The sequence below is a fragment of the Schistocerca gregaria genome, chromosome 2 (genome assembly GCF_023897955.1).
Source record: "Schistocerca gregaria isolate iqSchGreg1 chromosome 2, iqSchGreg1.2, whole genome shotgun sequence".
Taxonomy (NCBI): domain Eukaryota; kingdom Metazoa; phylum Arthropoda; class Insecta; order Orthoptera; family Acrididae; genus Schistocerca; species Schistocerca gregaria.
Window position 1 is genome coordinate 485,190,918 of NC_064921.1, and position 12,213 is coordinate 485,203,130.

Here is a 12,213-nt window from a genome sequence, read left to right on the forward strand (position 1 = left end):
TTTTTGTCCTCAGGACAACTAAAAACCGATGTGATTGATGCATTTTATGCGGTTTTTGGCCTCAGGACAATTAAAAACCGATTTTTGCAATCCGATGTGATATAACCTAATCGTGGTCGAATGGCTTACTTAAATAACAGTATCACACCTGTACACCCATGCACACTGAGTAGTACAGTTTGTTTAATGTCAAATGTACACCTTAGGCAGTTTTCTATGACTTATTTGTCATTTATAGACGACCTCTAGTAAATTACGATGCTTACAGTGACATCTATTGCTACAGTTTGTAACTATTCATTTTTCTTCTGCCCTTCTCTGATAATATTCCGTTTCAATTTGACGTCATACTGGCCAGTAGTGTAATTTCTTCAGTTATAATCATCATGTAGGGAAACATTGTCAGCCAGCGGAACTGTTGCATTATGGCTTATTGGGTTATAATTAGACCAAGGTGCTACGGAAACCGGATTTGCAATAACAAAACAGAAGAGGGGAAAGAGGCGGTGGAGAAAGGGATGTTAGTAAATGGACATAGAAAGAGTACAGTGAAAGACAGAGGGGTAGGCAGATATGGAGAGAGGGAGAGAGAGAGACAAGAGCGAAGGGAAGTTTGACAGAGAAAGGGGACAAGTTGGTGAATAGAGAGGAGATAGAGTAGAGGGGGCAAGGAAGATGGTCCATGAGGTGAATGAGAAGGAGGCGGACAGAAAGTGGAGAAGGAATGGAGAAGGTAGGGGAGGTGGATAAAAGAGAAGGACTGTCAGGGAGGAGAAAGAGATTAGGACATATATCCAATTCCTGTACATATTAAAATCGTGTGCTTTTGCTTTCCTTTCTCTTCCATTTCACCATAATGAGCCATAACAATGTGTGGCTGGGAACAGTTAATACATGTAATAGAGTAGGCGCCAATCACAAAATATTAGTGTAAGTTTTATAAAAATTAAATTATTATACGGTCTGTTCCAAAAAACGACAGAGATATATTCTGTCAGAAGAAGTACACCCTTTTGGAAGTTCCCAGTTCACTTAGGATTTATTCTTGTAACAATTCACACGGTCTACATGAAGTTATTACATTTACATATCTATAGCACAAGCGGTTCTGAAGTATAAGTAAATGGTGTAGCCTCTGTTGATGGCAATGCAGTCTCTGACTCTGGCATCCTGTCTATCGTACCGACGGCAAAGTTTGTCCTGTGATACGTTATGCCACGTCTGCTCAACCTATTCACGTGGTTCTGCAAGAGTAGTTGGCAGATAAGTCGCACGAGTCAATTTTCGTCCCATCATATCGCACACGTCCGGGAGTCGTGCTGGTCAGACAAGTTGCTGTACCTCCTGCAGATAATGTTGAGTTTGATGAGCAGCGTGTGGGCGAGCATTATCATTTTGCAACAACATATCAACTCCTTGTAGCAGGCTAGCGTCCCCTATGGAAATATGAAAGGTGAACGTGGATTTTAGCTTATCACATCCCAGACCATAACGTCTGGGATGAGGCCAGTGTGTCTTGGGCGAATGCACTCTACAAGACGGCGCACGCCAGGTGTACGTCGTACACCCACACGACCATCACTCGCGCACATTCAGAATCTGCTTTCATCACTGAAGACCACGGCAGGCCATTCCAGCTTCCAAGTGATCGTCTGACGGCATCAGTCGAGCTGTGCACGTAGATGTTGTGGCGTGATGGGAAGACAAGGTGGGGGTGGGGGATGCGGAGGGGTTGGGGGGATGCGTGCCTGTACTGCCACTGCTAATAACCGGCTTGCAGTGTTTCCATATAACACGTATGTTCTCACAAGACCTCTTGTCCGTGCTGTGGTAGCTGTACGATCTGCCACTGCTGCTCTTCGAATTTGGCGATCCTGGTGGGCGTCTGTGTTGCTTGGACGTCCAGACCCACGTCTAAGGGAATGATAATGTTCACATAACCACCACAACTGACGCAGCACACAGTGGCAGTTCTCCGAAAGGACCATCAAGCCACGATGAAGCCTACAATTTGGCCCCTTTCGGACTCTCTCACTTGGTTTCAGGGAGCTCGAGTGCATCTCTATGGCATGGTTGCCCACTTACTTCATACGTTTGCCTTTTGGCTGTGAGCATTTCCTACTAGAGGGTAGACACAGATGGCGTCCTGGTAGCTGCGCCAGTAATTTCTCTATGACGGACGAAGTTGAAACTGTTATCTGTACATCTGTTAACCCCAGGTGGCATACGCCGTCAATGGGACAAAATTGGCGTCGTCTTTCCAGGTGTACTTTTTTCCGGCAATATAATTAGTATCGATGGAATAAAGGATTAAGGAATCATTCCACTGCTTAAGCAGCCTCAAGTAACATGGACTGAGCTTAATAGCATAAGTGAATTTTAGGCTCTATGAAGCTCGGTTTGAGTAATATTAAATAGAAATGGTGTTTCAAGGTAGGTTCAGACTTTTATGCAGACTTTTGTTCCTCGTTCCAGAGTTCTCCATCTCATGTGTATTTTCTGTGTCTTGCACATTTTGTAAACATTATATTTTAAAAGCCATACTTTGCAAGAACTGTTAACTTCAATGAATTATAAACTTGTATGGTTAGAACACACTGTACGAAATTGAACGACCGGTCTCAGTTTTCCTGGGGTTTCTATGGAACTTTCCGGAATACGGGATCGAAACAAGAAATTTGATGCAAGGTGCAACTAAAAGCCAAGGGCATAGTAGTAGAAAAATGAGAGTGATCATGCTGATGTACGTAGTGTCAGAACAAATTACAAACATTTTATCTGCTCAAAGTAAACGTGCTTAAAAATGTATATGTAAATCTTCTTATTCGATGTTACACAGCAGTATAATTTAATGCAATAGCGTAGTAACTTCTCTACATACTACCCAAACCTGTATAGCAAATCAGAAAAAAGTAGCATCCATCTCCCAATAATAATAAAACTTGAACGTCTAAAGTAATATCATACGCATATGACAAAAAAATGATGAAATTGCCATAGAATTAAATGAGAAGCGAGTGGAACTGGAATGCCAATATATTTATTTAACAAGTAAATAAAGTCTGTTACCATTGACGGCTGTATAATATTCAAATTTTAATCCGACATATTTTTTCTAAATTCCTGTGTCTTGATTGTCGATAGAGCTAGGTTCCAGAAACGCATGGGCCCGTACTTCATTCATCGCTGCAGTCATTTCCGTTCTGCTAGATGACTATTAGAAATTATCAAGGATATTTTAACCTCTCTGGAAAGACACAACATTCATTTATGGACTACACATCTGCGAGAGCCCACTACTGCCATAGCCCACTTCTGCTATAAATCTAACTTGGGTGTCCCTTCAGCATTAGCATTTATTGCATCGATTAATTAAAATAAATCTTGATATTTATATTAAAGATCCAACCTCTCATTGCGAGCGTTGATGTGCAGAATGTATCTAAGGTTATATAGGTATAACTATTATATAAAATGCCTGTAACATATCATTGCATAGGACTACGTTACAAAACATCGTGTTCCAAATAATATGCGCCATTACGAGGCATATATATTTTTTGTCATACACATTTCATGAGGCGTATCAAGCGATTATGTATGCGCGCGCACTAAGCGCTCTAGCAATATAACAACATATGCTTTCCGTTCAGAAAGGAAATCACCGTAAGTACCGACGACACATACAGCACAGTACATTTCCGCGTGACCAGTGCTTACTGTATAATACAATGTCTGGTTAGTAGGATCGCACCCCTTATCACCTGTCGTATAGTGCGGTATATTGCCCCATATTCCGACGTGACCAGGCACCCAGCAGAAGGACACCTCCTTACCCCGCCGTTGGAGCAAGTACAGTTGCTCATATATCAACTGGACAATCTCCTCATTTGGGTACAGATTCTGCAATGATTGTAAGGCACAATGAGAATCTGAGCAGAGGAGAAATCGATTGCCCGGGACACGATTCATCCGCTCCAGTGGCTTCAGGATCGCGTGGAGCTCCGCTGCGAAAACGGTATATTCATCAGGGGGCCGAATCCGGGTAACATGATCAGGGAACACTACAGAACAGCCAAGGAAATTCTCCTGTTTGGAGCCGTCAGTGTAAACGACGGTAAAACCGTGATGCACATCTAAAATGTTACAAAAAAAGAGATTACTATGGATAGTATTTGTGACATGGTGCCATATATTACAACACCTTGAAATGCATTAGCCTAGTTATTCCTAGTGTAATACAGTGCCCTAATACCCATAACAGGTTTTAGAGTAAAGCCTCCAGCCCCTTTGTGTATCGGATGATAGCTGCTATGTACCAGGAATATTACAAATCTTTTGTTGCTCACACACCAATGTGAACGTATTTCCAGTTGTAAGTGGCTACATACGGTGAAATTACCTGCCATCTACAATCAAAACTACCTAACAATCTAAATCTCATCAAGACACGAAAGAACGCATACAATGCAGGTAGTGATACACGTACTTAGTCATGGCCATATTCATTACTCTATCATAGAGTATTGCTGACTGACTTTTAATATCAACTCCAAAATTCTCCCGTGAAGAGTGCTTCTAATAAGCAAGCTAAAATTACTTGCCAATTTTTGTTTTTGTGCGAACCGCCGTACCTGTTTATTGTTTCTATAGTGTTCGCACAAGATGTTTTCAAACCTACGCTGAACTTGTGTCTCGTCTTGAATGGAAGTCTTAAACATTCTCGCGATATGTGAGACCGCGCCATGCTCTTAACCACAACAAAAGTTGGCCTCCAATAAGGTTGCGGTGTGTTCCGTAGCTCTGTGAATAGTGCGCCCACGAGCAGTTTTATCATTTTCAGGTACCATCTGGAACCCGATAGGTACCTCGGATGCAGGAGGAGTATTGAGAGACACAGAGAGAACCTATTCTTACGACAGTTCAACTTTTATTGTGTAACACTGGTGAATCATGTGAAAACGATTGCTATCGTGTGGCAGTGCCACTGCTACGGCTGGTGATGTGGCCAGCCCACTGGCTACTTGTATCATCAGTTGCGTTCTCCTTCTCTACGTATCGAAAGTGGAAATCCGTTGAAACTCACGCCTAAGTGAAGATGCAGTAAGATGATGTCATTTTTATTTATTTATTTGGATCTCTTGAATTGGAGTGACACCAGCGGCCGATGCTCTCGTCTCAATTTGGCACGTCGCACTTTGTGTGCAGAAAACGCTACAGCACATCATACTGTTCATGAGATACCGCTATGTTACCAAGTGTTTGCAAAAAGACGGCTGTGGCAGCTGTCTATTGAATTGAAGCAACAGTGTTTCGATGCATATCAACAGCTGACCTGTGACGAAAAACGCACCTTGGAGCAGTACACCTCGCGAGAACCCAACATCAACAGAAAATTTTTCCAGAATTACTGATGTTCGACCTGCAGTCCAAACGATGTACATATCTGTTTGCCTATCTTCTTTTGCTGCATGACAGTGTAGCGGCCATATGGCCCAATCAATAGTTGTGACAATTACGTTTGACATTTGTCTGGTGCGTCCATTATACTCAGCATATTTTTTCTACGTGCTAATGCCACTTTTTGGACCACTCGAAGAATTAGGGGAGAATGTAGTACCTGGAAGATAATGTGCCTAGGAACACACAATATTTCCTGGTCGTCGTTGCAATCCAGTGACTGCTTTTAGAGTAACATGAAGAAGTGCGCGTTAGAAACGGCCATAAGCAGTTTCCGTCATTTTCTACAGTTTTTGTTATTGTGAGATATGATGTCGTGTTTGAGCTGCGTTTGTAATTACTAAGAATTCTATACATTTAAGTGCTATGTAACATATTTAAGCCACTTGCAGGATATTGTTTATTTTTAAGCTGCAGAGTCTTATGATGAGTAAAATTCTGTATATTTGTAAAATTAGCTACATAGCATAAGGACGTTTAAGCCATACTTCACTGATAGTGCACCGTCTAGTACCTTGAAGGTAGGAAGGTCTTCTACGATGGAAAACGTGTTGCTTGCAAATAAACAGAGTTCCTTCAACCCTGCAGTAGGTGCGTGCTGTATCGTCACAGGGTTAGGCGCGTCGGGGATCACTTCCCCTATATGTGTTTCTTAATTACTCATTGAAATGATTGTCAAATGTTCTTTAGTTGCTTTTTTATGTTAATATATGTGTAGGGATGGCAATAAAATACAAATTTCCAAAAATATATTTCAGTAACTTATTTCAGAGACAGTTACCACATACGGTTTGCAAATGAGGCAAACATGTTGTTGTTGTTGTTGTTGTTGTAGTCTTCAGTCCTGAGACTGGTTTGATGCAGCTCTCCATGCTACGCTATCCTGTGCAAGCTTCTTCATCTCCCAGTACCTACTGCAACCTACATCCTTCTGAATCTGCTTAGTGTATTCATCTCTAAGTCTCCCTCTACGATTTTTACCCTCCACGCTGCCCTCCAGTATTAAATTGGTGATCCCTTGATGCCTCAGAACATGTCCTACCAACCGATTCTTTTGGTCAAGTTGTGCCACAAATTTCTCTTTTCCCCAATCCTATTCAATACTTCCTCATTAGTTACGTGATCTAACCATCTAATCCTCAGCATTCTTGTGTAGCACCACATTTCGATAGCTTCTATTCTCTTCTTGTCCAAACTATTTATCGTCCATGTTTCACTTCCATACGTGGCTACACTCCATACAAGTACTTTCAGAAAAGACTTCCTGACTCTTAAATCTATACTCGATGTTAACAAATTGCTCTTCAACAGAAACGCTTTCCTTGCCATTGCTAGTCTACGTTTTATATCCTCTCTACTTCGACCATCATCAGTTATTTTGCTCCCCAAATAGCAAACCTCCTTTACTACTTTAAGTGTCTCATTTCCTAATCTAATTCCCTCAGCATCACCCGACTTAATTCGACTACATTCCATTATCCTCGTTTTGCTTTTGTTGATGTTCATCTTATATCCTCCTTTCAAGATACTGTACATTCCGTTCAACTGCTCTTCCAAGTCCTTTGCTGTCTCTGACAGAATTACGTTGTCATCGGCGAAACTCAAAGTTTTTATTTCTTCTCCATGGATTTTAATACCTACTCCGAATTTTTCTTTTGTTTCCTTTACTGCTTGCTCAATATACAGATTGAATAACATCGGGGAGAGGCTACAACCCTGTCTCACTCCCTTCCCAACCACTGCTTCCCTTTCATATCCCTCGACTCTTATAACTGCCATTTGGTTTCTGTACAAATTTTAAATAGCCTTTCGCTCCCTGTATTTTACCCCTACCACCCTTTGAATTTGAAAGAGAGTTTTCCAGTCAACATTGCCAAAAGCTTTCTCTAAGTCTACAAATGCTAGAAACGTAGGTTTACCTTTGCTTAATCTAGCTTCTAAGATAAGCTATAGTGTCAGTATTGCCTCACGTGTTACAATACTTCTACGGAATCCAAACTGATCTTCCCCAAGGTCGGCTTCTACTAGTTTTTCCATTCGTCTGTAAAGAATTCGCGTTAGTATTTTGCAGCTGTGACTTATTAAACTGATAGTTCGGTAATTTTCACATCTGTCAACAACTGCTGTGTTTGGGATGGGGATTATTATATTCTTCTTGAAATCTAACGGTATTTCACCGGTCTCATACATCTTGCTCACCAGATGGTAGAGTTTTGTCAGGACTGGCTCTCCGAAGGCCGTCAGTAGTTCCAATGGAATGTTGTCTACTCTGGGGGCCTTGTTTCGACTCAGGGTTTCATTGCTCTGTCAAACTCTTCACGCAGTATCGTATCTCCCATTTCATCTTCATCTACATCCTCTTCCATTTCCATAATATTGTCCTCGAGTACATCGCCCTTGTATAGACCCTCTATATACTCTTTCCACCTTTCTGCTTTCCCTTCTTTACTTAGAACTGGGTTTCCATCTGAGCTCTTGATGTTCATACGAGTGGTTCTCTTATCTCCAAAGGTCTCTTTTAATATTCCTGTAGGCAGTATCTATCTTACCCCTAGTGAGATAAGCCTCTACATCCTTACATTTGTCCTCTAGCCATCCCTGCTTAGCCATTTTGCACTTCCTGTCGATCTCATTTTTGAGATGTCTGTATTCCTTTTTACCTGCTTCATTTACTGAATTTTTATATTTTCTCCTTTCATCAGTTAAATTCAATATTACTTCTGTACCCAAGGATTTCTACTAGCCCTCGTCTTTTTACCTACTTGATCCTCTGCTACTTTCACTATTTCATCCCTCAAAGCTACCCATTCTTCTTCTACTGTGTTTCTTTCCCCCATTCCTTTCAATTGCTCCCTTGTTCTCTCCCTGAAACTCTGTACAACCTCTGATTCTTTTAGTTTATCCATGTCCCATCTCCTTAAATTCCCACCTTTTTGCACATTCTTCAGTTTTAATCTATAGGTCATAAGCAATAGATTGTTGTCAGAGTCCACATCTGCCCCTGGAAATGTCTTACAATTTAAAGCCTGGTTCCTAAATCTCTGCCTTACCATTATATAATCTATCTGATACCTTTTAGTATCTCCAGGGATCTTCCATGTATACAACTTTCTTCATGATTCTTAAACCAAGTGTTAGCTATGATTATGTTGTGCTCTGTGCAAAATTCTACCAGGCGGCTTCCTCTTTCATTTCTTAGCCCCAATCCATATTCACCTACTAAGTTTCCTTCTCTCCTTTTTCCTACTACCAAATTCCAGTCACCCATGAATATTAAATTTTCATCTCCTTTCACTATCTGAATAATTTCTTTTATTTCATCATACATTTATTGAATTTCTTCGTCATCTGCAGAGCTAGTTGGCATATAAACTTGTACTACTGTAGTAGGTGTGGGCTCCGTATCTATCTTGGCCACAATAATGCGTTCACTATGCTGTTTGTAGTAGCTTATCCGGGTTCCTATTTTCCTATTCATTATTAAACCTACTCCTGCATTACCCCTATTTGATTTTGTGTTTATAATCCTGTAGTCACCTGACCAGAAGTCTTGTTCCTCCTGTCACCGAACGTCACTAATTCCCACTATATCTAACTTCAACCTATCCATTTCCCTTTTTAAATTTTCTAACCTGCCTGCCCGATTAAGGGATCTGACATTCCACGCACCGATCCGTAGAACGCCAGTTTTCTTTCTCCTGATAACTACTTCCTCTTGAGTAGTTCCCGCCCGGAGATCCGAATGGGGGACTATTTTACCTCCGGAATATTTTACCCAAGAGGACGCCATCATCATTTAATCATACAGTAAAGCTGCATGCCCTCGGGAAAAATTACGGCCGTAGTTTCCCCTTGCTTTCAGCCGCTCGCAGTACCAGCACAGCAAGGCCGTTTTGGTTATTGTTACAAGGCCTGATCAGTCAATCATCCAGACTGTTGCCCCTGCACCTACTGAAAAGGCTGCTGCCCATCTTCAGGAACCACACGTTTGTCTGGCCTCTCAACAGATACCCCTCCGTTGTGGTTGCACCCACGGTACGGCTATCTGTATCGCTGAGGCACGCAAGCCTCCCCACCAACGGCAAGGTCCATGCTTCATGGGGGGAGGGAGGCAAACATATCCACCTTTTACATTTATGACATCATTTTCTAGTTGACATGTCTTTCTGCGTTCCACACTTGTAGCTACGTCCTTCAGAACCTTTTCTGGGACTGTCTTGTGGTGTAACTGTTGAATTTATGTCCAACAGAATACGTGCACGCCGCAATAATTCAGTGGGAGTTTGAGGGACAGCAGATCTGTCCTGAATTTGAGGTTTCGTCATTTCTACAGGCCAACGTCTCAGAAACTCCGTTCTTTTCAATGACTTATGTGTTCTAGCCTTTGCTCGGTATATGCACAGTGCGTTCATGCACAAAAATTAAGTAAATTATGGAAAACGATAGAATTAGTTGATCACGTAAATCAACTCCAATTTTTGTCACTTTGTAGAAAGTTACAATTGCTGGTTTCAGTGAATCTCTTGATCTTTAGCAATGGTATCTTCATGATGTAATGTAGATATCAAGAGAACAGCTTGATTACCTTTAGGGCAGGATGAAACTAGCGTACAATTCTCTTGGAAGCTAAACGAAGGAGAGTATTGAGGTATTTTTTTATAGATAAAGACTCCTTGGGAATTTCCTTCTTGTTTTTCCGGAGTGTTCCAACGTATGTTAGTCCCTTGTCTTTTAGTGGCTTCTTAGCCGGTGGTATACTGCTAAACCAGTAGTCACTAATAATATTACGGTGAGTCCTCTAGAGTTATCCCAGAGCATGCTAGTGTTTTTCTGTATTTTATTACGGTTCCTTTTAGGTAGAGTATTCCGAAAAGTGTTCATATTTCTGTCTAATCAGTGAGTCTAGCATCTCTTTGTGTCTGAAATTTCAAACATAAATATTTGTGCAGTTAACTATAATTTGTGAACTCTGCTGTCTCAGAAAAGATATAATATTTTCGGAAAGTATTGCTGATGCTTACATCTTGGGGCCAGGTAGATGAGTTATTATATTCTCTGACCTTCTTCTCACTTTTCTTTTAGGAAAGACTTAGCCCATTTTCTTTTACTTTCCTTTCCAAAATAAAAGAAAATACTAGACTCACCGTTCTTATTATTGTATTCATCTGCATATTGTTCAGTTTCTGTATCATGATCGCTTTCAATTAGTTGATCACCTTCATTCGAATCAGTTTCTTCAGAGTCAAATACGTCATTTTCGTCACTGCATCCTCTTCGAGCCACCTCATCCACACCACAGGGTCGGAAGTCACATCCACTCTTTTTTTCGGATCTGACATCACTAAAATAAAAAGATGTTTATGAGTATCAGTTTCTGTAAATTATAGTACATGTTGAACACTGTCTAAGCAATCACTTTACTTAACATAGTTATTTTATTCAGGTTAATAAAAATTTTAAATATTGTACTTACAACGAATTTAGTATGAGAAATGTTATAAAAAAAACACATACCTTAAGAAATTGCTACGTAGATAGGGGCGTGGTGGACAATTGTACCCCCAACTCACTTCTACGTCCTGCTGCTCTCCGTTTAGCTGTCAAACTGACGTTAGCTGTAAACAGATCTTCAACAGTGCACCCATCTGAGATGTACTGAGCGTGGGAAGGCTGCAACTTTAAACCTAACGGAAATAATCACAATGTAAAACCGCTGAGTGACAGGTGTACCCAACGCGCCCACTCCATGGGTAATGATTTAACCATTTTCCCAGTCTTGAAAATAGAAATTTGTGTTACTTGCTGATGTGTTCTATGTAAGTATGTTTTTAATTTGTATTTAGGTCTTCATAATACTTATTAATTAGCTTTCGTTTACTAATATTTGCTACCTACTAGAACAATATTGTTATACAGGGACCGATAAATACAGCATAGATAAGTTTTTTTCCGATTGGAAGACTTTGAAATTTGAATAGACTATAAATGGAACGCATGATATTCGCACATGAGTTATGTATCTTTAATGCGGTTAACTGTCCTTCGAATGAAAGTTCTTGCTAGTTGCCATTAGCTTCTATTGCAGATTGTTTTCATCTTGTAACTGGTTTTCAGCGACATTTGTTTTGACTTGGCGATAGTAGTGTGTAGTACAGTAATAATGTAACGCACAGCCTCTGAATACCGCATTCGCAATATTTTCTCGATAGCAACACTTTTAAATTTGAATAGGTTATATGTGCCTAGGTGCGTAACCATGTATCATGGAACTGTTTTCCGCATTTGTAAAGACCTTATTCTCCCGAGCTAATTTTCGTAATTTCAGGAAAAAGCGTGCTGCGCACATAACTGAGTACAGTTGTTTCAGAATGTCATAAGGAAATATATGAAACTTCTATTACAAGACCGGCCCGAGGCGAAGGTCTGAAAAATGTTCTAACGTACAACGCTCTCCCCACAGGCGGCAAGAATAAACTTTCTGATGACGAACGTAGTGCATCAGTTCGAAAGTAATTGTTTTACATGGGAATTCAGACAAGTGGGCAGTGCTGGCTATTTAGCGTTTGAGGATATCATGAGAAGGCCTGTATTTTAGGAAGTTTTCGTGTAAACATTAAAAAGTATTTACAGGGACGAACTATATTACCTCCCGGGTGTGGACAGTTGTCGTTGGAAGAATATTAGAAATAAGTTTGAACGTTGCTAGTGGAAGCAGGGGGATTAGATAGCGACAATTTCTCAGTGAACTGACGC